The sequence below is a fragment of the Lagopus muta genome, chromosome 3 (genome assembly GCF_023343835.1).
Source record: "Lagopus muta isolate bLagMut1 chromosome 3, bLagMut1 primary, whole genome shotgun sequence".
Taxonomy (NCBI): domain Eukaryota; kingdom Metazoa; phylum Chordata; class Aves; order Galliformes; family Phasianidae; genus Lagopus; species Lagopus muta.
The window spans coordinates 17,821,012-17,846,352 of NC_064435.1; positions in this window are offsets into that span (position 1 = coordinate 17,821,012).

Sequence of the window (25,341 nt, forward strand, 5' to 3'; positions counted from 1 at the left end):
AAGGCCACAACAGAATTAAATCCACTGTAACGAGTACAAGCACTGCAAGAATTTGGTCTGGTGACATTAATGAATAGCTGAAGAGCATGTGCCTTGGGAGACAGCTCAGGCTTACCTGAAGGAGGATTAGTTAGCTGCATAATTCACACATCAGTCACACACATCAATCATTTGGCTCTGCGTGGACTCTGCAATTTTCATGACCCTTGATTTCTACTTCTGTATGAAGTTACTATCACAACAAAAACCTTAATTAATTCCAGGCATTATTCAGCGCAATCCCCTAAAATTAAGATTCACGTATTTACCTCTTTTCAGTATTTCAAAACTGTTTGAAAGAAAATACAAAGAAAAGGTGCATTGTTTTTAAATACAAAGAAATTGGAAAAAATATACAGCAAGTATTCAGTGTGTTAGTTGGACTCAGCTTGATGCACTGGGCCTTCACAGTGCTACTGAGAGCCATCTGAAGCCATGGAACTTCTTGAGGAAGAATATAATTGTGCTGCTACACTGGGAAACGCAGTGACCAAAAAAATATAACGTCTCTCAAAGAAGAACTGTATATATTATCACAGCAAAGATACCTCAAGTCTTACTGATTTCACATCCAGATCAGCAAGTTGTGCATGCCAGTTGGTGCACTTATTGCTGGATACTGTAGATGAGGGGACACATCAGCTCCAGCGGTTGCATGAATAATTTCTTCCTTAAGGAAGGTTGGTTCTATTTCTAATGATGGCAGTGGGAAATTCTAGTTTATGGGCTGCAGTGTCATCTGTAAGATAGGTCGTAATTCATGATTGCTTGCATGTGTTATGGGCTAAACTTTGTACAAATATATATGCACAATTTATGCCAGGATGGGGAGCAGAGGCTTTATATCATAACTTGTTTCAACCTTTTCCTTGAGGATGTTGATACGATACAAATAAGAATATTAATTAAAATGTTTGTATTTAAGCACTGCTAGCATACTGCCATTACTATCAGATCAAAGCTACAATTGTGCTGAAATGAACTGCGGTAATGAATGAATTATCTTTTGCTATGTGAAGAGCTGGGAATCACATCTGTGCAGGATGTTTATTATACAAAGAAAGATTTGAAGAGTTAGGGCCCAATTACCACGTCTAGCAAGGACATCTAAGAGAGGGGCAACACAGCTATTTTTCATTTCATTCTTTTTTCTTTTCTTGCACCTGTGCAGGGTGTGAGTAGGCACCAAAGCAAAAGCAGCAGCAGAAGTAAGAAAGGATGGGGAGAGCTAGAGGAACTCCAAGAGCATCCCCAAAGCTTCAGTCAACAGTGCTGACAGGGTGGGAGCAGGTAATAAGCTGACCCAGAAAATTAGGTGGTGGCAACCTTGTTCCTCCTCCCAGGAGAACAACGGAGTGGGAACTGAAATGCAACTTTCATTGGCAATTTGAGCTGTGTTGTGTTCCTGAGGCAGCGAGCCCATGCCCTGCCCTTCACCTTAGTGTGGTTCGCAAAGTCAGTACTGAAGGAGATAACCAGCTGTAGGTCTTTCAGAGAGCCTGAATTTAATCCTCCCACTGAGAGCATTCAGTTATGTATTTAGAAAGGAAAAAGGTTTCTACATGGTATAAATCCTTGCTTGATAATCCCAAAGCTAATGGGGAAGGCATTCGGTAGTAAACTACAGTCCGTGGACAAAGACATCTGTAACTAGACCGGAGCTCTATGATTAAACTCAAATTCACAGATTGGTTACATGCAGCTAATTTTATTCACCGAGAATACGTGACCCCCCTAAGCGGATGTTTAAATTAAATAAGAATATTGATGACAAATGTTCAAAATGTAAGACAGATGCCGGCAACTTTTGGCATGAAATTTGGAACTGCCAAGAGGTTTGGGAATACTACTCTGGGGTCATTAGGAATTTGGATATCCAAAATGTTCCCCAGCTGCTGATCTCTTCAGAGGCTTCTATACATGGTCCTGGAAAAATATAAAATCAGTGCAGTAAGTGATGTCATACACATAGCTGGGCTGGTAGAATGCATAAACAATTGAAGAAATATAGCTCTTTTATTGGGAAAATGATCTAAAGAGATGACTGCTGATCTGTGTCTGGGGTTAAAATATCAGTTTTGTAATGAAAAAAAATATCCTGCTTCTTTAACCAATAAATGTTTTAACTATGGATCTGGCTTTTCTCGCTGTTTCTGATACCACTGCTGGGAGTTCGGTCACATGTTGTGTTGCTGTTTCCCATGGGTTCATGCAGACCTCTGCTGCAGTCAGTGCTCTGCCCCTGTCTGCTCAGCTGGCAAATATGCACGGCTCGTTCTCAGGTAAATAAACAGAATGGAAGTGGAAAGGGAACAGGATGAAAGGGTGGTGTTCAGCCCACAGCAGACACGAGGTAGAAATCCTCAGTGTGTGTGTGTGGGTCTGATCTGACGCCCAGGAAGTTAAGGGAAAGAATCGCATGTGATTTTAATTAGCTTCACACTAGATTCATTATTGCGATGCTATAAATATAGCAGAGACACTTTGCATGGATCAGGCATCAGACCAAAGTTGGGAATAGACTCTCTGTTTACTGACTCTACTCCTAACCACCAGACAATGCAGTTTTTCCAGTGCTGAGTTTCATAGCTCCTTCATCTTCAGGGATTTGATGGAAGCTCCAGATTCTGCTTAACCACGCCAAGCTGCCATAGGTGTGGTCTTCAAGCACAGGACAACATGTACCACTGCTTGCCCAAGTGACCTGGGAAAATCTTGCTTCAGTTTATAAAGTTACTTGATCCAACTACACCAGAGCTAGGAATTCTAGAAGATCGGGGTGTTTGATGTCTCATTTTCCTGCCAACAGCCAGACACTTTATCCACTAATAACGGTTTCATAGCTAGATTGATAACGAGGAACAGAAAAGGTGTGTGTTACTAATAGTGTGTTTTTCCTAAGATTGTATGAATACAGGCCAGAGGTACAGGAAAAAAAGCTCTGAATTCCATTTTCAGAAAAAGGCGAAATGTCTCTTTTCTAAACTACTAGGAAGTTTAGGTTTCCACAATGGCCACTGGCAGCGTTCTCAGCAATTCATTTTAATAATACACACTTTCTGGCAATAAAAAGGAGATAGCAACTAATATAATTAAGTCTGCAAAATAGCCTCTAAACCAAAATTTGTCTCCCGATAGAACAAGCATAGGACTGTTCATTACAGCGCTCTCCAGGAATAACAAAAACAATTCCCAAAAATGCATTATTAATGGGTATTCCCAGAATTAATGATAAAACAAACCAGATGTTCTCGTACATTTGCCTCATAAATGCAAAGTCAATATGCCAAACCAAAAACCCATCTTTGGAAAGCTATGGACTATTTATGAAGGTGATTTAACTGTATTTCCCTTTACTATAAGATATAGAATAGCTTATCTACAGTCTAAGACAACCTTGCTATGGTTATATGTCTATTAATGAAAAAAAGCCTCTTGTCTAAGAGGAAATGCAGGTGAAATTTATGATTTTACATAGCTTGTGTTTATGATAGAGTAAATTTCAGACCACATTTCAAGTTACATGTATACGTTTCTGTAAGAAAGGGAAAATACAGATTTCCTACGTGAAGAACGCTCCAGACATAATCATGATGCCCTAATATTACAAATCTGCTTAAAATATGGCTTAAGCCTATAAAAACTTCATCAAATAAATTTTAGCTGCATTATTTAGTATTTATCATTCACAGAGTATAATTACTCATATAGAATGGATTTTATTCCCATGAGTAAAGATTGCAAAAGTCCACTGGATTTGATAGAAAGCAAATACTACCGATAAAGTACAAAGCAAATTATACATATGCCAATACCTTAATGTAATAATATCAAACATGGTGGGCCATCTGGTGTAAATCATCATAGCTCTGATGAAGTCAATGGACCTGGAGCAATTTGCATCAGATGAGGTCTGACATACAATATTTCTTAAGATTTTTTTTAAAGCAAAATGTTATTAAGAAAAATCACTTTTGCAAATTTACAGGAGTGTGTAAGGAAAAAAACTGAGAACAGGAATTAAGCTCATCGGCTGATAGCAGCAATTTAGTATCTTTACTAATAACACTAGGAGAACACAAAAGATTTTTAAGGAAACATTAGGCTCCTATTTTATATAAATGCTCAGGTCTAGCAGCTGTTATTTTTTATCATCGTACAGTGAGTGTTTTCAGTTTTCACTACTAAAACACCTTCGGCTGCCAACCACCGCACAGAAGGAAGTGGCAGAATTGGTGCTGATGGATGCTGTAATGCCAGACTGCTGCAGTGAAGCGTGCAGAGTGGGGCAGAGTCAAAGACACTGAGGAAAAGCTAGGGGCAACTCTTCACTTTGTGAACTTCTAAAATAAGACAGAGGTTGGGCTGACTACCCGGTCTAACTGCAAACTTTCCTTATATTGTTGCTTCTTCAATTGTCCAGTTGACAATATGAACAACTAGCATAACCTGTATCCACTTTTTCCAAGCCTTTTACCAGTTGCAACAGGTAAAATGTTCAGGATGACTTTCCCAATTGCCCTGAGTGGGTGCTGTAGATCCTCCTAACAAATACATGCATGAAACATGGAAACAAGGATGGGAAGACTGATGGTTCTGCCTGGAACATGCTGATTTCTACTCTCTGAAGGGAGCTGAGACACTGAACTGAGAAAAAACTTGCTAATATCTGCTAAATAGATCAGGGCAATTAAAAGTATGTCCTACTTTGGGTTGTGTGCTTAGGATTCATAAAAAAACAAACAAATAAACAACAACAAAAAAAAACAGCAGAGATGGATGCATGTATACACATTAAGTATTAAATGAGCAATGTAACTGAAAAAGCTAAATAACAATTTTCTGCTCCTCAATTTCACAGTTACAGACTATTCTTTAGTGATAGCAAAGATTGGAAGGACCTATCACAGTCACCTTGTCCAAAATCCAGTTCAAAGCACATATTATGCAGTGAGGAACATCTTATAGCTAGGGAAGATGGATATTTTAAAGAGATTAAGAAAACTATAAGATAAATCTGGGAAGATACATTTCACTGAAAAACAATTTGGACTACATAGAATCATAGAATCCTTAGAGTTGGAAGGAAACTTTAAAGGTCATCTACTCCAACTCCCCTGTAATGAACAGGGACATCCACAGCTATATCAGGCTGCACAGGGCCCTATCCAGCCTAGTCTTGAAAGTCTCCAGGTACAGGGCATCAACTACATCTCTGGGCAGCCTGTTCCAGCACCTCACCACCCTCACTGTAACAGACTTTATCCTTATATCCAACCTAATTCTACTCTACTTTAAGCTTGAAGCCATTTCCCCTTGTTCTGTAACCACAGACCCTGCTAAAGATCTACAGCTTCTTTCCTGTAGCTCTTCTTTAGATACTGAAAGGCCTCTATCAGATCACTTGCAGCTTTCTCTTCTCCAGGCTGAACAGTGCCAGCTCTCCCAGCCTGTCCTTGCAGGAGAGGCATTCCATTCTGTGAATCATTTTTGTGACCCTTCTCTGGATGTGCTCCAGCAGGTCCATGTGTCTCCACTACTCCACATCTGGATGCAATACTCAAGGTGCAGCCCAGAGTAGAAGGGCAGAATCACCTCCCTCAACCTGCTGGCCATGCTTCTCTTGATGCAACCCCGGATATGATTGGCTTTCTGGACTGCAAGGACACATTGCTGGGTCATGTCCAGCCTGCCATCAGTAGTCCCAGGTCTTTTTTGTCAGGGCTGCACTCAATCCTTTCATCCCTACTTGTATTGGTAGTGAGGGTTTCCTCGACCCAGGTGCAAGGTCTTGCATTTGAATTTGTTGAACCCCATGAGGTTCACCTGGGCCCACTGCTCAAGTCTAGGTCACTCTGCATGGCATCTTGTCCCTCTGGTGTGTCAACTGTACCCCACAGCTTTGTGCCACGGGCAAACTTGCGAAGAGAGCACTTGATCCCACTGTCAGTGTCATTGATGAAGATATTAAAGAGTATCAGTCCCATCACTGACCCCTAGGGGACACCACTCGCTACCAATCTCCATCCAGACACTGAGCCATTGACCACTACTCTCTGGACTTGATCCTGCAGCCAGTTCTTCATCCATTGAACAGTCTACCCATCAAATCATGTATTTCCATTTTGGAGTGAAGAATGCTGTGGGGTACCATGTCAAAGGCTTTATTGAAGTCCAGATAGATTACATCATTAGCTCTTCCATTGTGCACTGATGAAGTGACACCATCATAGTAAGCCACTAGTTTGGTCACACAGGATTTGCCCTTGGTGAAGCCATGCTGTTTCTCCCATATCAGGCCCCCGCTCTGTTCCACAGTATGTCCCAGCAAAGAAGTCAGACTGTCAGGTCAGTAGTTCCTGCTGTCATCCTTTTTACACTTAAAAACGGGTGTGATGTTGCCTTTTTTTCAGTCACCAGAGACTTCACCTGATTACCAGGACTTTGGGATAGACCTCATTGGGACTCATAGACTTGCAAATGTTTAGGTTCCTCAGGGGTCAAGAATCTGGTCTTCACTTACAGTGGGAGGAACATTGCTTCCCCAGTCCCCTCCTATCAAACCAAACATCCAAAGGTTGTGTGGCAAGCAGTTATCAGAGAAGATTGAGGCAAAAAAAAGTCTTTAAGTACCTCTTTATCTTTCATTGCCAGCATGCTTGTGTAAGTTTGCTCTCCTGGACTTTCCTTTTCTAGTTGAGGTACCTGTAGAAGCCAAGATACATAGGCAAAGCATAAAAAAGTGAGCAAACTTTAAAAATTCACATTCAGTTCTACAGAGAGCTGAAGCAAAACCAGTTTGTATTTGTTTTGCAAAATAGTCCATTCAGCTTCTGTTAACATCCGCTTTGCAGTGATTTTTATTCATCACTTTTCATGCATTAGCAATTTTGCTAGGGGAATTTTGCAAAATATGTTCAATTAATGTTTTCTTCTCACAGAAAACATCGCAGTTTTGGCCAGCCTAACTTGTCTAAATAGCAGAAAGCAGATTTATGACTGAAATGGAGTAATACAGCTAGAAAACAAAATTTTAACTGATGCTTAAAAAAGTGTTGGAAACAATGTCTTCAAATTGACAGTCATACAAAGTGATACAAATTCTAAACAGCCAAGAGCTATCCACAGGCAACAATAAGAAATGGAGAAATGGATACAGAAGAGTGACAACATGAGAAAAGTGGAACACGTGCCAGCTATTTGAGCTAATATACTACAGTCTTATAACAGGCCCAATTAGTCCTGTAGATTAATTAAACAGATTTGCTAAAAGCCATTCAGAAGAATTCCTCAGAAAATGGGTAGCAAAGGCCCAAAGGAATAATTGCTGTAAGTTGACTTCTAAGTTGATGTTGGGATTGTCTCCTTCTGCATATGTTAAGTAATGATATTGAAAAGCATTTTGCATGTTACTGCAATTTGGAAAGGGTTTCAGAAATGGCCCTGGTACATTTTCTAGTAGCACAAAAAACATATCACACTTTGTAACTGAGTCTACATTAATGAGGTCATATGTAACTGATCCATTAAATAATCACAGGTAAGTGAAAAGCAAGCTTTCTGTTTACACCACTGCATTTTTAAAAGACAGCTTTGAGAATAATTCAGCTTCACTATCTTTTAAATGGGTAGCAGTATCATCCCTATCAAAAATGTAATTGTAAGTCCCAGTTCATGTTTACAAAAGCACTACAGGCATCTGAAGGCTCAGAGATTTCAGTGACTCATCATAAATGATCAGATTTAAAATATTTCTTGCTATTCAATCTACAAATGTACATTCTCTTTTGCAGAAGAGAATTCTAAAAGCAAAGTTGTCTGTTCTGCTGGCTGCCAGCACAGCTGACCTCATGGTGAGGGAGTGCTGAATTTAGCATCTTCTGTTTTCTTTGTTGTTGTGGTTTGGATTTTGCTAAAAGCAAAAATTTTCCCTTTCCATGCTCATATCTACCTCCCTTTGTTCAATGCCTACAGGAAAATCTGTAATATTTCTCTGTTGCTGATACACTGGGGTCCAGACCTTAGGTGATCTTGTGTAAATATAGGATAATCCAAGCATAAATCAGATAGCAAAGCCAGGGCATGGATCGTTTGGCCCATTTTGTGCATTTTTCAGAGATGACAGGTATAGCACAAGTACACATTTGTCTTAGAATATATTAACTTATTTTTTAACATCACAATAACCTAATTCTTGTTCTCTTAGCTGCATCCCATCCAGAGTCTTTCTCTGATCCTTTCTGTCGAATGCCAATATTACTTTGGTGTTTTCATGTGAATCCCCCAGGTTTAGAGATAATTAAGAACAAATTAGTTGGCAGAAGCCCAACATCTGTAATTAGATGTAGTAAAGCTTGAAATGTCTCAATTATTCTTCTTTCGACAGGCATGCAGTCAAAACATGTTTAAGCAAAGAAATTTATTGTTCCCCTGAAAAACCTTCACAGAGTATTTACCCTAAGGTATAATCAACGACTCGTGAGCTGAAATCATCACTAAACTGTAAATATGAAACAAATTCCCTTCTAGAGAGGGAAAACAGCAGTAGATAAAAGTTCAAGCAAGGAAAAAATATTGTTGCTACCGCAGCAGCAGCCTCTGGACTCTTCCTTGGTCTACAGACTGCATAACACTGGTTCCACGGGGAACTTGCAGGGCCTAATTTAACCCACATGATGGATTAGCTTCTGTGCACCACTGTTTGGCTGTGCTACCTAATGCCTATTAATTTTAAGATAAAGTAACACATGTAACACTTGTTCTTCACATGTCATTCTATCTGTAATTTACAGGCAGCAGGAACTGCAGAAGTGAATAATGAGTTATCATTCATGCTACAACAGCTCCCAAAAGTCTTGTGGTGCTGGGCCCTCTGTAAACCTCATGCTGGAGGCCAGCACTGTCTTCCAGTTGTGGTCAAAGGCAGGGGTCCTTGCCAATGGTCTGAGAAATCACTGGCTTGACCCCCAAACCAGAAACCTGACGTTTAAATTAGGCAGCTGTGGGATCATATGCCCTGTGTGGAGTGACTAAAGCACTGGGGCTCTTTAGTTTGGAGAAGAGGAGGCTGAGGGGAGACCTTATTGCTCTCTTCCAATCCCTGAAAAGTGCTTACAGCAAGAGCGGGGTTGGTCTCTTCTCACTGGTGACAGGTGACAGGATGAGGGGAAATGGCCTCAAGTTGCGCCAGGGTAAGTTTAGGTTGGATATCAGGAAAAACCTATTTACATGAAGGGTTGTTAAGCACTGGAATAGGCTCCCCAGGGAGGTGGTTGAGTCACCGTCCCTGAATGTGTTTAAAGACCACTTGGATGTGGTGCTCAGGGACATGATTTAGTGGAGGATTTTTAGATTTTGGGTAGAATGGTTAGGTTGTGGATGGACTTGCTGATCTTTAAGGTCTTTTCCAACCTGAGCAGTTCTGTGATTCTACGATTCTATGATCTGTACGAGTGACATTTCCCTACTTGGAACAAGAATTTGGACTAAAGGGCCTGGTGAAATGGCACCTCACTGCAAGTGTAAGACAGGGAGAGGTAAAACAAGTGTCCACCTGATACACTGCAATGCCTGCACTCCTCACAGAGATGTGGGGTGTCTGAGATTGGCAGGGACCTCCAGGTCCAATCCCTGCTCCAGCAAGGACATCCAGAGCAGGGGGTCCAGGCCCATGGCCAGGCGGTTTCTCAGCATCCCCAAGGAGAAGACCTAACATCCTCTGGCCAACCTGTGCCAGTGCTCCGGCACCACACAACACAGCAGTGCTGCCTGGTGCTCAGAGACAGCCCCTGCACACCAGGTGGTACTCACTGCATTCCTGACATTGAGCATCCCTGAACAGAGACCAGCTCTTTTGTCTTGGCAGCTTTACCTGCAGATATTCATGTACACAGATGAAATCCCTCTGAGCCTCCTCTTCGCCACTGTGAACAGTCCCAGCTCTCTCACTTTATAGCTGAGAAACTTCAGTCCCTTCATCATCTTTGTAGTCCCGCATTGGACTCTCTTCAGTATGTCCATGCCATTCTTGTATTGGAGACTTCATCACTACACATAGGACATAATAAGGCCATACCATTGCTGAGTAGCAAGGAAGGAACACTTCTCTCAAACTGCTGGCAGTGTTTCTCCTAATGCAGCTCAGGCCACTGTCGGTACTGTTTTCCCCATTTTCTTACCTGTATTTCCACATTAACTCTCTTGTCTGGTCAGGCATGGTCAGCCACTTCTGACAGAAATGGCAGCCAAGCAGTTGGAGAAGGAACTCCTTGACAAAGCCCTTGCAGGCCTCACTCGCTGATGTTCCTTTGTTTTCCAGGAGCCTTGGACACACTTTTTTCATGCTGACAGCCTTTTCCAGGCTGGAGATGTTGAGGAGACGTTCTTTGCCGCACAGCCCATGGCCACCAGGTCCTTGTCATTCTGGGTGGGGTCCCTTGGGAGCCATGCACTGAGCACACCCAAACACAGCACCTGGAGAACACTGCTTGCCAAGGTCTGTAGCATCACTTCTCAAACACCAAAGCAAGGAGAATGCAGGAACCACAATGCAGAATGCAGGCCCTGATACTGTCTTGTTTTCACTGTTATTTTGATGCAAAGCCTCTTCTGAACTGTCTTCTCTGACGGTTAAGTGCGGGCATGAATTGTCACTGGCAACATTAATGATCATATTTTGGTCACACATTACAATGTGACAAAGAGAGAACACAGGTATCAGTTTGCATCTGTTTTTGTACAAAAGACATGATAACCAGAATTAAAACTTCTCATTTTCTGATTTGCAGCCTTCTGGTTTATTTTTAATAAGCACAAAAGCTGGAAATATTTTGGTTCTGAGCTTAACTATGGCTGTTCCCCTCAGCATGAAAAACAGAGGTGCAGCATTTTCCTGCTGGCATATTCTCGCCCCTCCTGCAGCACAGGCAGTGGCCTCCATCCGCAGCAGAGCAGAGGCAGGGAGAGCTGGAAGTGTTTTTGTCAGGATGAGCTCTTACCCGGAATGTTTTTCTAGTGAAATTTGAAGAAATATGTAATCACATTTCATTCTTCCTGTGCCTCTTTCCCAAAACTCCACCTAAGTCCTATTTCAGGGGACTGTGCTTTTGGAAATATTACACATCTGAAACAGAGAGTTATTATATATTAAACCTGTCCGTTAGCCACTTAGTATTGACTTAAAAGGGAACAACAGGTTCTATTTATTTGCTAGGGGAAAAAATGAAAAAAGAAAAAAGAGGGAATTAGTGAACAATAGATTTTTTAGTATTTATTGCATTTAAAGAGATTACAAACGTCTATTTTCCTCCCTTATATAGCCTTCCTATTTTATCACTGCTGCACATACATTTGAGCTGACATTCATGGCTTATTTCTTTCCTTCTAAAGCATCAGAGAGAATTCCTCAGTCACAAGGGCGAGAAGACGTTACATAACCCCACAGTCTACAAGCTTGATAAAAATAATCTCCATTTTCATGTTTCAAAGCTTTATCAGCAAACAAAGAGTAAGCCTTCACAGCCAGCAGCAGCAGCCCCAGAATATTAACTTAAGAGCCTGGAGTGGGAGAGCATTAGGTTCAGTGTATTTGCCAGGCTTTCCCTGAATCTGCCTCCAGCTATTTACATGCTTTCACTGAAATGCCAGGTGGGACAGAGGAACAGGTAACCACACCTTGGCTGACACTGACATTCCACAGCCTGCAGAAAGAGGAAACATTCTCTCTCCACACTTGCCCCAGGACCTGTGAAACATACAGCAGCTGGCACAGGAGGTCTGGACAGGGAGTCCTTAGCTCCTGCACCACAAGGATATTGTACAGCTGACCCACTGTGACTGCAGGTAGAGACCCTCCTACTCATTAGACATGGCATGGGCTCCAGCTGTGCATCCTGTCAGGCAGACACATTCATGAACAACATCAAATGCCATCTCTAGGCATATGGAAGAGCTCCTGCCCCGTATTCCTGCCTGTTGCTGTATTATCCTAAGTGGGCTTCTCAGGGCCTTCCTGCAGGTGTTTGGAGACAAAGAATTTTCAAAGAAATATCTATGTCTGCTTGTTACCACTACGCTTTCTTTTTATTTATCTATTTTTTTTTCTGATGACAAAGTGGAAAAAGATGAAAGATTAAAATATAGGAGTAATATGTTTATAATATCAGGGCTTGAGCATGTAACCATTCACTCTACCTTGAGCCTACTATTTGTTGGTCAAAATTCAATAGAAGCATAAATTACTCAGAAAGTAAGTTTCCTATTTATTTCTGGGGCAATTACAACAGGTGCAAAGAGCACAATAACATTATTTGATAGAGAAAAAGCTACAAAACATTATTTTTCAACAGTCGCTACCTTTAAGTGATTCGCATGGATGAGCTAAATATGACTGAGAGCAGATTGGCAACTACATCAGTGAGTTCTTTCAGGATCCTGGGATGCATATTGTCCACCTCCACAAACTTGTACGTATTCTGCCTTCTGTCTCAGACTTGCTTCACTCTTACAGTGGGAGGGATTTTGCTCCCTAACCTCAGCTAGAGGGGACATTCATGGACTTGGGAGGCATGGGACAACTGACATCTGATGAGGCAAAGAACTGGTTGAGTATCTCATTCTTCTCCATATCCGTAGTTGCCATTTCTCCGTTCTCATTAACTGGGGGGTACACACTTCTTGGCCTGTTTCTTCTGACCAGTGTACCTGTAGAATCCCTCCTTGTTATTTTTCACATCCCTTGCCATGTTCAATTCCATCTGCACCTTGGCTTTCTTGATCCCATCTCTGCACATCCAGACAGCACCCCTGTATTCTTTCCAGGCCACCTCTCCCTGCTTCCACTGCCTGCACGTTTGCTTCTTATCCCTTATTTTAACCAGCACATATTTCCACAGCCATACTGCTTTCCTGCCTCCTCTGCTTGATTTAATATGCTAGAGAACAGAGAGTTCTTTTGCTTTCAGAAAGGTGTCCTTAAAGAGCCTCTGGCTCTGTTGCATTCCTTTGTCCCCAAGGACAGTTTCCCAGGGAATTTCATCCAATAATTCCTTAAACAGTCAAAAGTTTACTCTCAAAAGTCAGAGTCCTGACTCTGTTCGTTGCTTGGCCCCTATTCGTTGAGATCACAAACTCAACCAGGGCAAGGTTCTATATCCCGGACTGTCTCCCATCTTGACCTCTTTAATGATCTCCTCTGCATTGATGAGCATCTGTTCCAGTAATGCTTCACCTCTGTTGGGTCTATCCAGTACCTGGACCTGGAAATTATCCTCAGTGCTCTCCAGGAGTCTCCCAGATAGCTTGCAACTCGCCATGTTTTTATTTCAACCATCCCCAAGTGGCTGAAATCAACCACCAGGATGAGAGGTTATGACTGCAATGCTTCTTGTAGCTGAAGCAAGAAGGCCTTGTCAACAGGCTCCCCTTAATCAGGTGTAGTAGATCCTGGCTACCAGATATCTTTCATTGGTCCCATCCCTAATTTTAAGCCACAACCTTTCAACCTGTTTGTGGCTGTTTTTTAGAGGCAGCACTTTGCAGGCTATCCACTTCTTAACATGGAATTCAATAACCCTACTCCTCCTGCCCTGCCTATCCCTACAAAAACCTTGCAGCTCTCAATCATAGTGTTCTAATCATGTCATTCATCCCACCACGTTTCCATGATAGCAATTAGGTCGTAGTTTTCTAATTGCACCATAGCTGCCATCTCCTCTGGCTTATTTCCTGTGCTGTGTGAATTTGTTTTGAGGCACTTCAGCTGTGCTATCAGTGCATTACACTCTTGGAGGAGCTCTCCCAAATTCCCCTGGGAATTCCCTGGTAATTTCTCTGAGGCTTTCTCTGCTGCTTCCTACAGTGGCAGTGTTCACCTGCCCTTCTCTATCACTCAGAACACCCTGTTCCAAAATCGAATCTAGTTTAAAGCTCTGTTAATCAGCACAGCCAGCTTGTTGCTCATGTCTGTTTCAACATTTAAAGGAAACAAACAAAATATTTCAATATTTTAATGCACTTCATCTTGGCTTTGTTAATGGAGATGGCACAAGGTATGATTTTACAAAGAAAACGCTAAAAAAATACAATAGACATATCCTAACTAGTTATCTTACATTTTTGAAAGATGCTCACTGAATAAATTGTGTTTTGAGTATGGTTGAATTTCAGATTTGAGGGAGAAATAAAAAGTCCAAATGAATCAAATACCTTGCACTAGTGGGTGACAACTTTACGGCTCTTTAGGAATGAAAGCAGCTAAAATTTCCTTCTCCTCTTATAAAGCAAAGTTCAAAAATGGGAGAAAGGTCACTTTGAAACAGACACATTCCATCTGATTGTTGTTTAGGTACCAAATGTGAAAGTCATCATGGATTTATGCAGTAGCCACCAATGAAATTCTATTAGATATAAATCAATGAAATTGGATCTATTCAGATGGATGGGGATAAGGGTCAGGGAGGCATGCCCATTCCTCAGCAGTCAAAGTGACAGATTGTGTAGGTTCTCCACAAATCTGACGTGGTTTCTTAATTAGAAACATAAAGGAAGCGGATATACAAATCCCACTGGTATCCGGTGGAAATGAGAGGAGAATGCCAAATGATAAACCAATATTTATAGGGGATTGTTTCCAAGAATTTATTACATTGTTTTTCCATTTAATTACATTGAACTGGTCCTATAGAATATAAATGTGCTATAAAGAATATAAATGTGCTCTTCTTTTAACAAAATTGCAAATTCTTGTTTAAAATGAGCTGATTAGTCTAACTAAATACATTTGAGATCTGCTATGAAATCCCCAAGCTTATTCTGCTTACAGAATAATCACCTTCGCTGACATTTCTCACTGGAAAAGTCTAACCTTTATGGGGCACTGGGAAAGACGATCTCATGTATTATTCTGGCATTTACAAATCTCTAAGGCAGCTGGATCCATTTTTAGAATAAAATCATGCATATTGTATGATTTGTATTTCATTATTAGCATTGAAGAAAATAATTGTGTGTTTCCAAAAGAAGGAAGGAAGCAAGAAGCAAGAAAACTGTCACAAAAATCACCTGGATTTTTTTTTTTTCCTTTTTTTTTTTTTTTTTTCCTAAAAGAAACCCTTAGGAAAATACTGGTCTTCTTTGATTTTACTCTAGCTTTTTTTCCTAGCAATATTCAGAATTAAATAGAGGCAAATATGTCTCACGTCCTCTCAGTCACATCCTTGAACTAGATTCTGGTTTGATTTTCATTTAAAAAAATGCCATCTTGGGAAATTGCTGAAATCAACACTTAGTCTGAAACCAGACATAGTAGTCAGGAATTGCTATTCCAGAGCAATAAAGGTGTAAAAGCACATATGAAAACAGACAAACACTGTGAGGCAGCAGAAGATAGGGTATATTTCTGCAGAAAGAAGTCATGTTGGGTACTTTTCTGAGTATCATTATTTTTGAAAAACAACTTGCATTACAATAACAACAACAGTTTTATTTACTAATTGGTCTCCTTTAAACATGTGATACATCCCCAGAAGAATTTGAACTCTAATTCACAAAACTACTGAGATTTTAATGTCCTATTAAAATTCATAGGTGAAAAGAGCTTACAAATATTTGCAAACTTTGACTCTTCAATTAAATTTAGACTCATAGAATCAGAAAATCATAGAATGGACTGGGTTGAAAAGGACCACAATGATAATCTAGTTTCAACCCCCTGCTGTGTGCAGGGTGACCAACCAGCAGACCAGGCTGCCCAGAGCCACATCCAGCCTGGCCTTGAATGCCTCCAGGGATGGAGCATCCACAACCTCCTTGGGCAACCTGTTCCAGTGTGTCACCACCCTCTGTGTGAAAAAACTTCCTCCTAATATCTAACAAAACAGAACAAAAACCAATGGATAGATGCAGAGCAGAGGGAGAGTATAAGTGAATATGATCTATCAGTAGGCACTGACGCTTCTTATTCACCTGATTTTCCAAGCAGTCACAATGCAGGCCCATGTCTGGCTACAGGGACTGAGGTGAGGGCAGAAAGGAAGGGAGCTGCACAACTTCTGTCTGTGCATTTGAAATGTGGGTAATGAAAGATGGAATCAGTCCCTTTGTAGGGAGTGATAGACAAGAGGAAAATAAAGATTGGAAAGTTTTCAGAACTTACAAAGGAACTTATTTTTGAAATGGACAGAGGGAACCAGATATAGATTACAAAGAAAAGTGTCACGGTCAAAGCATTGGGACAGAAAAGTGACCTCTGCAGCATGCTGGGTGTAAGTGAAGGGCAAGACTGCATTTATCAAAACTAAAAAAAAAATCATGTGGGAGAAATTGAGATAGGAAAGATGAAAGCCAGAGGGAGAGGTTCAGCTGCACGGTTGGACAGGAAGGGCCACACCACAGAGATGTGGGCAGACTTCAGCCCTTCCTTTTAACCTCACTCCTTTATCCAGGTGTGAAAACATTTGAAAGTGATGTGGAAAGATAATTTGTGGGTTACATACAGATGGACAGCACTGCATCAGCAGTGATGACGACAGAGGGAAGGGTTATGAGGTGGGACACAGTGTATGCCTCTTCCTGGCACAAAGATAGCCCAGTTATAACTGGACTCCTCATGAACAGAACCGGGTAACAACCAGAAGACATTCTGCCTCTTGTCAGTGGATGCACAGAGAGCTGTTGCTACTGTAATCAGTAACATGTGCCAGAACATTACCTGGCTTTGCACACCACTGCTCACATCTACGCAGCTGTATGCTTCTTCCTCCAACAAGCGATCTTGTCATGCTGACTCCTGGATCAGCCCCTTGCTCATCCTTGTCCCAAAATAGCTGGGATGCTCTTTCCAAGAAGAGATGAGACTTGTCACAACCCAAACCTTGCCAGAAAGTGCTATGGGTCAGGTGGTAGAGCAGCCATGTCTTTCAGAAGGAGTAAAGTTGGCTGCGGTTCACCAAGCTGATGTTATTTCACTGGACCCAGTCTAAAAGAATTTCTTTTTCTAGGGGCCATAGAGGGGTTAGAAGGAAAAATGGAGAGAAGAAAGTCTGTAAAAGAATCCTCCAGGACAAATCCTAAGTTCAACTAACTTCCTATCGAGAAAGGAGAACACCAAGAGCCTCCCCCACTGCATATTTACTACCTGCCAGGTGAGTACTTTGAGAGGCAATTTTCTGCACTAAGCTGGGAGACTGGTTTTCCTTACTCTGCAGGCTGTGGGGCCAAATGGATCAACGTTAGCTGTTATATGGCACTTCAGACATATTAATCAATCACCCCAGCACTACGGAGATGCAGACAAGCACACTGCCCCTGTTTTACAGAGAAAATTAGGGCCAGATTTCTTTATGAAGCTGTACGCTCATTGTGAAAGTCACACCTCAAAGCCCTCCTGATGACCAGCATTTACTATCTGCACTGCAGTACGGCTCATGCACCCCAAGCCTCAGCTGTATGAGGTGCTATGTATAAAAGCAGAACAAAAAGATGTTCCCGTGTTCCTATGAGCTTACTGTGATCTGGCCGCTTAGCAATATTGAAATGTTTTGTTGAATATTAAGATTGAATAGACAGATGAGGTATGTGGCATGTTCTCAAATATTTTTTAATGAAAATTTCTGACCCAAATGACCCTTGAAAGGTAGAAGCTGTCATCCTGAGAAATGCATACAGGCAGGCGTCATCTTTTACGACGCAGAACCTAACACACCTTCAAAGTGCTGGCACCAACAGCAGGAGAGACTTGAGGACAATTTCTGGCATAAATGTTGAGGAAAGCTGCTTAAGCACTGGAAGAAACTGAAAAGTTTACACTTTTTGAGAATTTGAACTAATCTACGGTGCTTCAGGATATTTTCCTTCAGAATAAATATTCTGTCTTATATGGTGCTGCACAATGCGTACCGCAGGGGATACCACATTTTGAGAAAGTAAGTAAGTCTCATGACACAAATTCTGCTCTCTGCACTTATGCAAACGTTCTTCACATTGAATCCAACAGGGCGACTTATGAAAAGTAGAGAAGAGAATTTGGTCCATTATGTGGCTATCAAATTTAAATTACACCAATAACTGAGATGCATGAGGTATCGGTGACAGGAACACTGGGCCTGGAGTGTATGATTACTCAATTACTCCAATGTCTGTTGGATGCTTAAAGGCTAAAACAATTTTGGGTTCCTTCCAGTCAGTGCATATCACTGTCAGCTCTTCAGATAGTTTACCTTTCCCAAGAAGCTTTTGCTTACCTTATCACCTTCCCAGATCTGCTGCCTGCATTCTTCAATTACCGCATTTAACTGCAAGCCACGTTACATATACTTTACACTTCATCTTTATCTGTTCCATTTCGGTGATGTGATATTAGGCAAACATCTTAAACTTACAGCAGTAGGCTTTAAGTCACTGACATCTTAGATTTATTTTCCCCAAAGCTTTCAGTCTTAGCAGGAGCTCAAATGGAGCTCTGAGAAAGTGGAGCATGGAGCCACATCCACAGCTGCGAAGACAGTTTGGCAAATGAAAGAATTCTTAAACTCAAGGAAAAGGGGTAAAAATCTGTACTACCCTTTGTAGTCCCTGGCAGGTTCATAAAGGGGAACACAAAACTGACTGTTTAAAAGAGAGATGAACTAGGAGATAATCTACATCAAAATGGATAACAGTGATGCAAAGGGTCTCATTTACCCAGGTTAAAGGAAAGCTATACAAAGAAAATATGTTAACTGTAATTTTTTCTTAATAGTATTGTTATTCCTATTTAAAAATAAAATCTTAAATGAAATCAGCTTTGCACAGAATAAATAAAAAATAGATATTTCTTCTACTTCACAGTTTTACTTGATTTAGGTTTACGTTGTATTACCACTACTGGAGTGTAAGACACCATTCAGAGAAACAACAACCAATCTGTAGATTGCCCCTAAAATAAATGTTGCTATTGCTTAATATCCAAAATCAAACTTGTTCATTAGTTCTGATTCATCACATGAGCCCTAAATGTGCTTCTGTGTGCATATATAAAGAATCCATAACCAAGTGGCTTCTACTTCCATATACATTCTGAGCACTAATTGTTGTTTCTTACAAATGCTCATTAATATTGTTCTTGGTTTGCTGTTTCTCTGAACACTTTTCTGCTCCAAAACTAAAGGAATTCTTATGCAATGTGAATAACAGACTGTCAAAGACAAACATCACAGCCAATATATGCAAAATCTTATACAGCAATAGATGGAAAAAGGAAGAAAATCAACACTGACTACAAAGTTACTGAATTATTAAAGTGCTTTTCTAGTATTATTTGTCATAGTATTCAAAACACTGTTACAACATGAGATAGTAATGGATGCACTGAAAATGCCATCTAAAAGTGGGGCTTCCACATAGTACTCCTAATTCTTTTGCCTTCAGGGTAAGAGCTCAGGCCCACAGAGCCATTCAAGGAGGTCAAGGAACCTAAATACCTTCTCAGAGCCTGGCGACAGTCAAAGCTGGGCCTCTGCAGGAGACTCTGCAGGTACTGAATGTACTAATTTATGTTTCTCATCGAGTGACATGAGCTCAGAAGAATATTCTTCATCTTCAGGGAAGTATCCAAGCATTTATTTGACCATAAGCAAATGCTTCAATGCCGTTGACAGAAATAACACATTTTCTTGAGAAGGTACTATCAGAACAACTGGTTGCTTAACAGCCCTGTAAATTGTATTACTCCTGGAGGTGACCCTCTTTAAGATTAAAATATCAGGTCCAGATGCACACATGTACCCTACCCATGTGTACATAAAACTCAACTGTATGAATTCATAGAGTTCCTTGCCCAAAAATGCCATATCAGTACACTCCAACATTCATGATTTAAAAGAAAAAAATACCTCTCTGGGTAGCTATATTAATCATCGATTAGAATTTTTCAGATTTTAGAGCTGGTAATCCAAATCTGCCTCCAATTATAAAAAAAAATGGAAGTGGTAGGAGTTAATGCTAAGGTGGAATTCCTCTGATTGAACTATTTATCTGGTGGTGCTGCAGATAACTAAACTGAGCTCAGCAATATAAAAGGGTACAGTAATGGTCTTTTTTTTTTTAATCTTCTAGCACTGCAGGGCTGCTGGGACTTGAAAATTATATGCAGGCAGGTTTGGAAGGGGTCCAATGTAGACCACACCGGACTCGGTAACATCTGGTGCATAGGGCTTCCATTTTTTAAAAGTGTGTCTTGACAGCTGTAAAATAGCAACGACATACATCTCTGAGTGAGGGCTGTATGTAAAGCTGGCAGCAAGCTGATTGCATGATATTTGGGAAGGCATCGCTCTGGTCTCAGAGCTGGGCACAGCCATCCTGGAATATATGCAAAGACATTCCAGTCGTGCTGTAAAGAATTTATTTTACATTGAGTGAATGAGAAATACTTGTAAAACCTTCATCTTTGACTAGTGTTCCTCCTGCCTCTCTTTCATGTTTAACAAATTGGGAAAAATGCCCTACAAAAAAACAGAATAGTTCTAAGACTCCAGGCCAGCACTGGGAAGTTACTGACAGACGATACAGCAATGACCTCAGAAACTGGCATGAGGGTATGAAGTGCTGATATGCATCAATCTAATCACTGCTGAATTTGAACACTTCTTTTTTTTTTTTCCTGTAAGCTTTCAAATAAGATTTTTATAATGTGTATGCAGCTTCTGCTATAAATCGGCTCTGTACTTTTCTCCACAGCCGTATTTAAACACAAAATTGCTTTCTTCTGTGGATCCATACCACCACCTTCCCATCTCTCCTCCGGAGCACAGAGCAAAGCAGGGTGCAGAGCAGTGCATGGAGGGTGGGTGGCAGCCTCCTGCTGTCCCCTCAGAAAGGTCAGCTGCCAAACATGGAAGGAAGGCAGCAAAAGGCTAAGTTTACCCTCATCCATTTCTGGACAGATCCAGTGCCACAATTACTCATTTACTTGTTTTATCCCCTCACCAGATGTTAGTTACAGCTGCCTGTTGCAAGCTGCCTTAAATAGAAATGCCTTGTGACAGATATCACAACATACAGCCATGGAGATCCTTAAGGATGCAGTCCTCTGCTTCACTGTGATGGAATGATGGAGGCATCTCAGCTGGCAAAAGGAGCATCCCTGAGCATCCTTCTGTATTTGGAACGAGGTTGGAAGAAAATGAAGAAGTGCTCAATGTATTTGAGCACTATTCAGAACTGGACATACAGAAATTTTCAAATTTTCATTAAAATCAAGCAACAAAACAAAATCCCACAACAAATGAATAATTTTTAACTTCAAATTTCTGGTGAGGAAAAGATTTTGTGAGGAAAAAGATTTTGGCAAGAAAAGGTTATAAACAAAATAAACAAATAAAATTGAATCAATCATTAAAACCATAGCTTTGCCTTAAAAAGAAGCTATTCATTTGGACCATTTCAAGTTTATGCATGGTCAGTTTTACCATTCTTCAAGGATATCAGTCACTCTTGAGGACCACTACATCGTGGTATCGCAGTAGTATAGGATGGCCTTAGACTTCCACACTAACTTCCACTCAGCAGGAACTCACATGGAAACCTCAGAGCACAGTTGCTGTGTGGCATGTTGTGGTTTTGCCATGATGAAATTCAACCCAAATTTTCCTTTTCTGTACCTGGCCATTCTGAAATCACTGAAAAACCATTAGAGGTCTCTAAGGGGGAGTTCTCACTTTGCTGAGCTTCAGTATTTCAGCCACTTCATGGCCATGATGCAGTGAGTGAGCAAAGCACAGGGAGGTGCAGATATGGCACTTCATGATCAGTCATACCCTACAACTTGTACAGATACCCCAGGACAAAGTACCTGCAAACAACACCTATTTCAGAAATACATATATCTACATATATATATATACTCATCAGCATGTGAAACCATTAAGATAGCAAACAGTAGTTTTCCTGAAAATAGAAAAAAAATAAGCTAAACCACTTTCCTTCTAAAGTTTGAAACAGTTCCTAGGTTGCGAACATCACTGATTTTTATCCTGCATTTACATTTTTGCTTTTAAATTTTTGAATTTTGGTTTTAAATCCAGACCTATCGCAAACCATGGCTCAGATTTCACAGTGCGTCAACTCCACATTAAAACTCAGTCACTGAGTGCAGTATGGCAGATTGGTTATACCAGCAGTGCTTTATATTAAGAAAGAGCTTAAGAAGGGTTAAGGAGCTCTTTACAATAGAAATGCACACTGAAAAAGTTGAGCAGGGAGAAAATTCACAGAATAACAGAACCATAGAACATCCCAGATTGGAATGGACCCATAAAGATAATCAAATCCAACTCCTGGCTCCACACAGGACCACCCAAAAATCTGAGAAGACGTCTGAGATCATTGTCCAGACACCAACTGAACACTAGCAGCTCAGTTCTATATCCACTGCCCCAGGGAGACTGTTCCATGTCTGACCACTCTCTGATGAAGAACCATTTCCTGATATTCAATGGAATCACAGAATCGCTCAGGTTGGAAAAGACCTTAAAGATTATTGAGTCCAACCACAGACTTGGAAACAGGTCTGGCACTTTGTATCTCTTGTCTATCCAAGAGTTGGAAAAAGTGAAGAGACGGAGAGAGACTGAGAAGGTTAGGAGACCATTAGGAGACCAAAGTTCTGAGTGCCACAGGGTTGCTTTGGGTTTTGTTTGAAAAACTCTGCCTTGCTTTCTTGACATAATTTGCTTTATGAAACCATTACAGCCATGGTAGGGTGGGGAGATACCAACGATTCAGCCACACAGCAGTGTGTAGTATACACTGAGTAGCACATTACTTAAAATGATGCTCCTGCATCGCTACCTTGCACTGCACGCTATCTCAGGATAATCTAGATTTGGTCTCAGATCAAAATCTTCTTCAAGCTCCGACAGCCATGCAGACTGCCTCTGAGTTACCACCTGCACAGCTCCATAGTGTCACTGTCTGCTGTAGTTTAACCCAGTAGGTAGCTCAGCACCACTCAGTTGTTTGCTCACTCCACGCTTTCCCAGTGGGATGGGGGAAAGAATTGGAAAAAAAAACAAAGTAGAACACTGAGATAAAACTATTTTCAAAGAGAAAAAGAAAAGGATAATAGTTATGACTATATGTATGCGTATTACATATATACATATGTATGAGCATATAACAAGTAATGCACCAGCAATTGCTCACCACCCCATGACCGATGCCCAGTTAGCACTGAGTAGTGGAAGAGAATGAGATGCACTCCTATTCCCTTCAAAACTCCTTCTACATGATGTCATACGATATGGAATATCCCTTTGGCCATTTTAAGTCAGCTGTCCTAATTCTGTTCCCTCCCAGCTCCTTGGGTGCTTCACTACAAATGGCCTTGGCTCTGTACAACACTGCTTAGAAGCAACTATAAATATTGGTGTGTTATCAACATTGTTTTTCTCCTAGAACCAAACCATAGCATTATACTGGACACTCTGAAGAGAACAACGCCGTCCCAGCCGAAACTAAGACAGAGCCTTAAGTTGTTCCTGTCTAAGCCTTCTCTGTGATAGGATCCCACTAGGGGGGAAACATCCACCCCTCCCTCTGTGGCCCTCTGTGTAAACCATCTTGTAGAAGGTCAGGCTTTAAAATACTAACAGCTTATTACTTTCACTTCTTTTTCACTTCTACATGAAAATACTGTTCCAAGCAAAGTATTCACAGCTTTTCTTTCCCATCTGAAAACATTCTTCCTGATTTGAGACACAGGGAGCATGGAAAAGATCCAACTACAGCCTGAAATACAGACCAGCTCCTAAGTAATACCACAGCCAGGGACATCTTTACACTGACCTGTAATTCCAGAAAAGATTGATCAATTTTCATAACGCCTAAATATTTAGAAGGTCAAGAAAAAGGCAAACATGCTTTCTATAATAAAATCTGAAAGGAATAAAAATGACATAAAACCACATCACCTATATAAGCATTCACTCAGCAGCTTACAAGTGCACAACTACAGTAAGGAACTGAGCTAAAGGTAAGATACAGAGAAGACCCTCCTGGTCCTGAAGGCTACTGGAGAGCAAAACGCGCAACCTGTTTCCATAGGACACTTCCAAGGCATGCCCAAATCCACTCACAAACCTGAACTTCATAGAATATCCTGTGTTGGAAGGGACCCATAAGAATCATCAAGCCCTACTTCTGGCTCCACAAAGGACCACCCAAAAATCAGACCATAAATCTGAGAGCCTTGTTCAGACACTTCTTGAACGCTGGCAGCTCAGTGTTGCGACCACTGCCTTGGGGAGCCTCTTCTAGTGCCTGATCATCCTCTGGTGAAGAACTTTTTCCCTATGCCCTGAACCTTCCTTCACAACCAAGCTGGATGAGCACAAGCAAGCCAATGCTCAGATACAAGGCGACTCATTTCTGTGAACAAATGCTAGTGAGGAAACCTGAGCTCTTGGTGGTGTGGGTCAAAGCATCCATCAGCATATACCTGACACATATGATGCAGCATTACTGACTGGCAATCTTTCAGTGCATTTAGGATCCCCTCATGTTTTGTCCCTGTGTGTTTTAGATCATACCTCTAACCAGTCTGCATAGAGTAAATGTTTGCAAGTCTTGGTATCTCTTCTGGCTACGTTCCTGCCACTGCATCTCGTTTGTTTCCCTTCTGGCCAACAAACAATATTGCAGCCACAGTTGCCCATGCAGCGATTTCAAGTCAACTTAGAATGGAAATTTACACAGTAGTTTACCCAGTATAATTACACTGGATTAGGTTTAATAACCCATTTAGCTTACTCTGGTGAGCTCAGTAATGCCACAGTGACCTCCACCCATGAATGAGTCTGTGTGATCTCCTCCTTGGAGGTCTTCAAACAAAGCGGTCTGGTTTTCCTTGGCAGAGTTGGAGTGGTTGACTTCCCTGGCTACTTTCCTGGGTTGGCTACTACATGAACAATCTGACCAGATAACCAGGATAATGACTTTCCTTGCTTCACCTCTCTCAACATTCATATATGCAGTTGCTAATAAAACAGTGACTAAATAGAAGCCCTCCATATGGGTTGAAAAAAGCTTCTATTCTATGCAAGCCTGACTATGATGCTTTCTCACCAATTGCATGGAAAAAAAAGCCAGCAGGTAATACACACAGTGAGAAACCAGCAATGTCTTTGAATAACTTTTGCAGAAATATTCTCCTTAGCCCAAATCCTGTCATTCAGTTCATGCTAAAGTAATATTTATCCTCTCCAAAAAAGAACCATAGGCTTGGAGGAAAAAGATAATACAGCATTAGACATAAGACACAGAAGT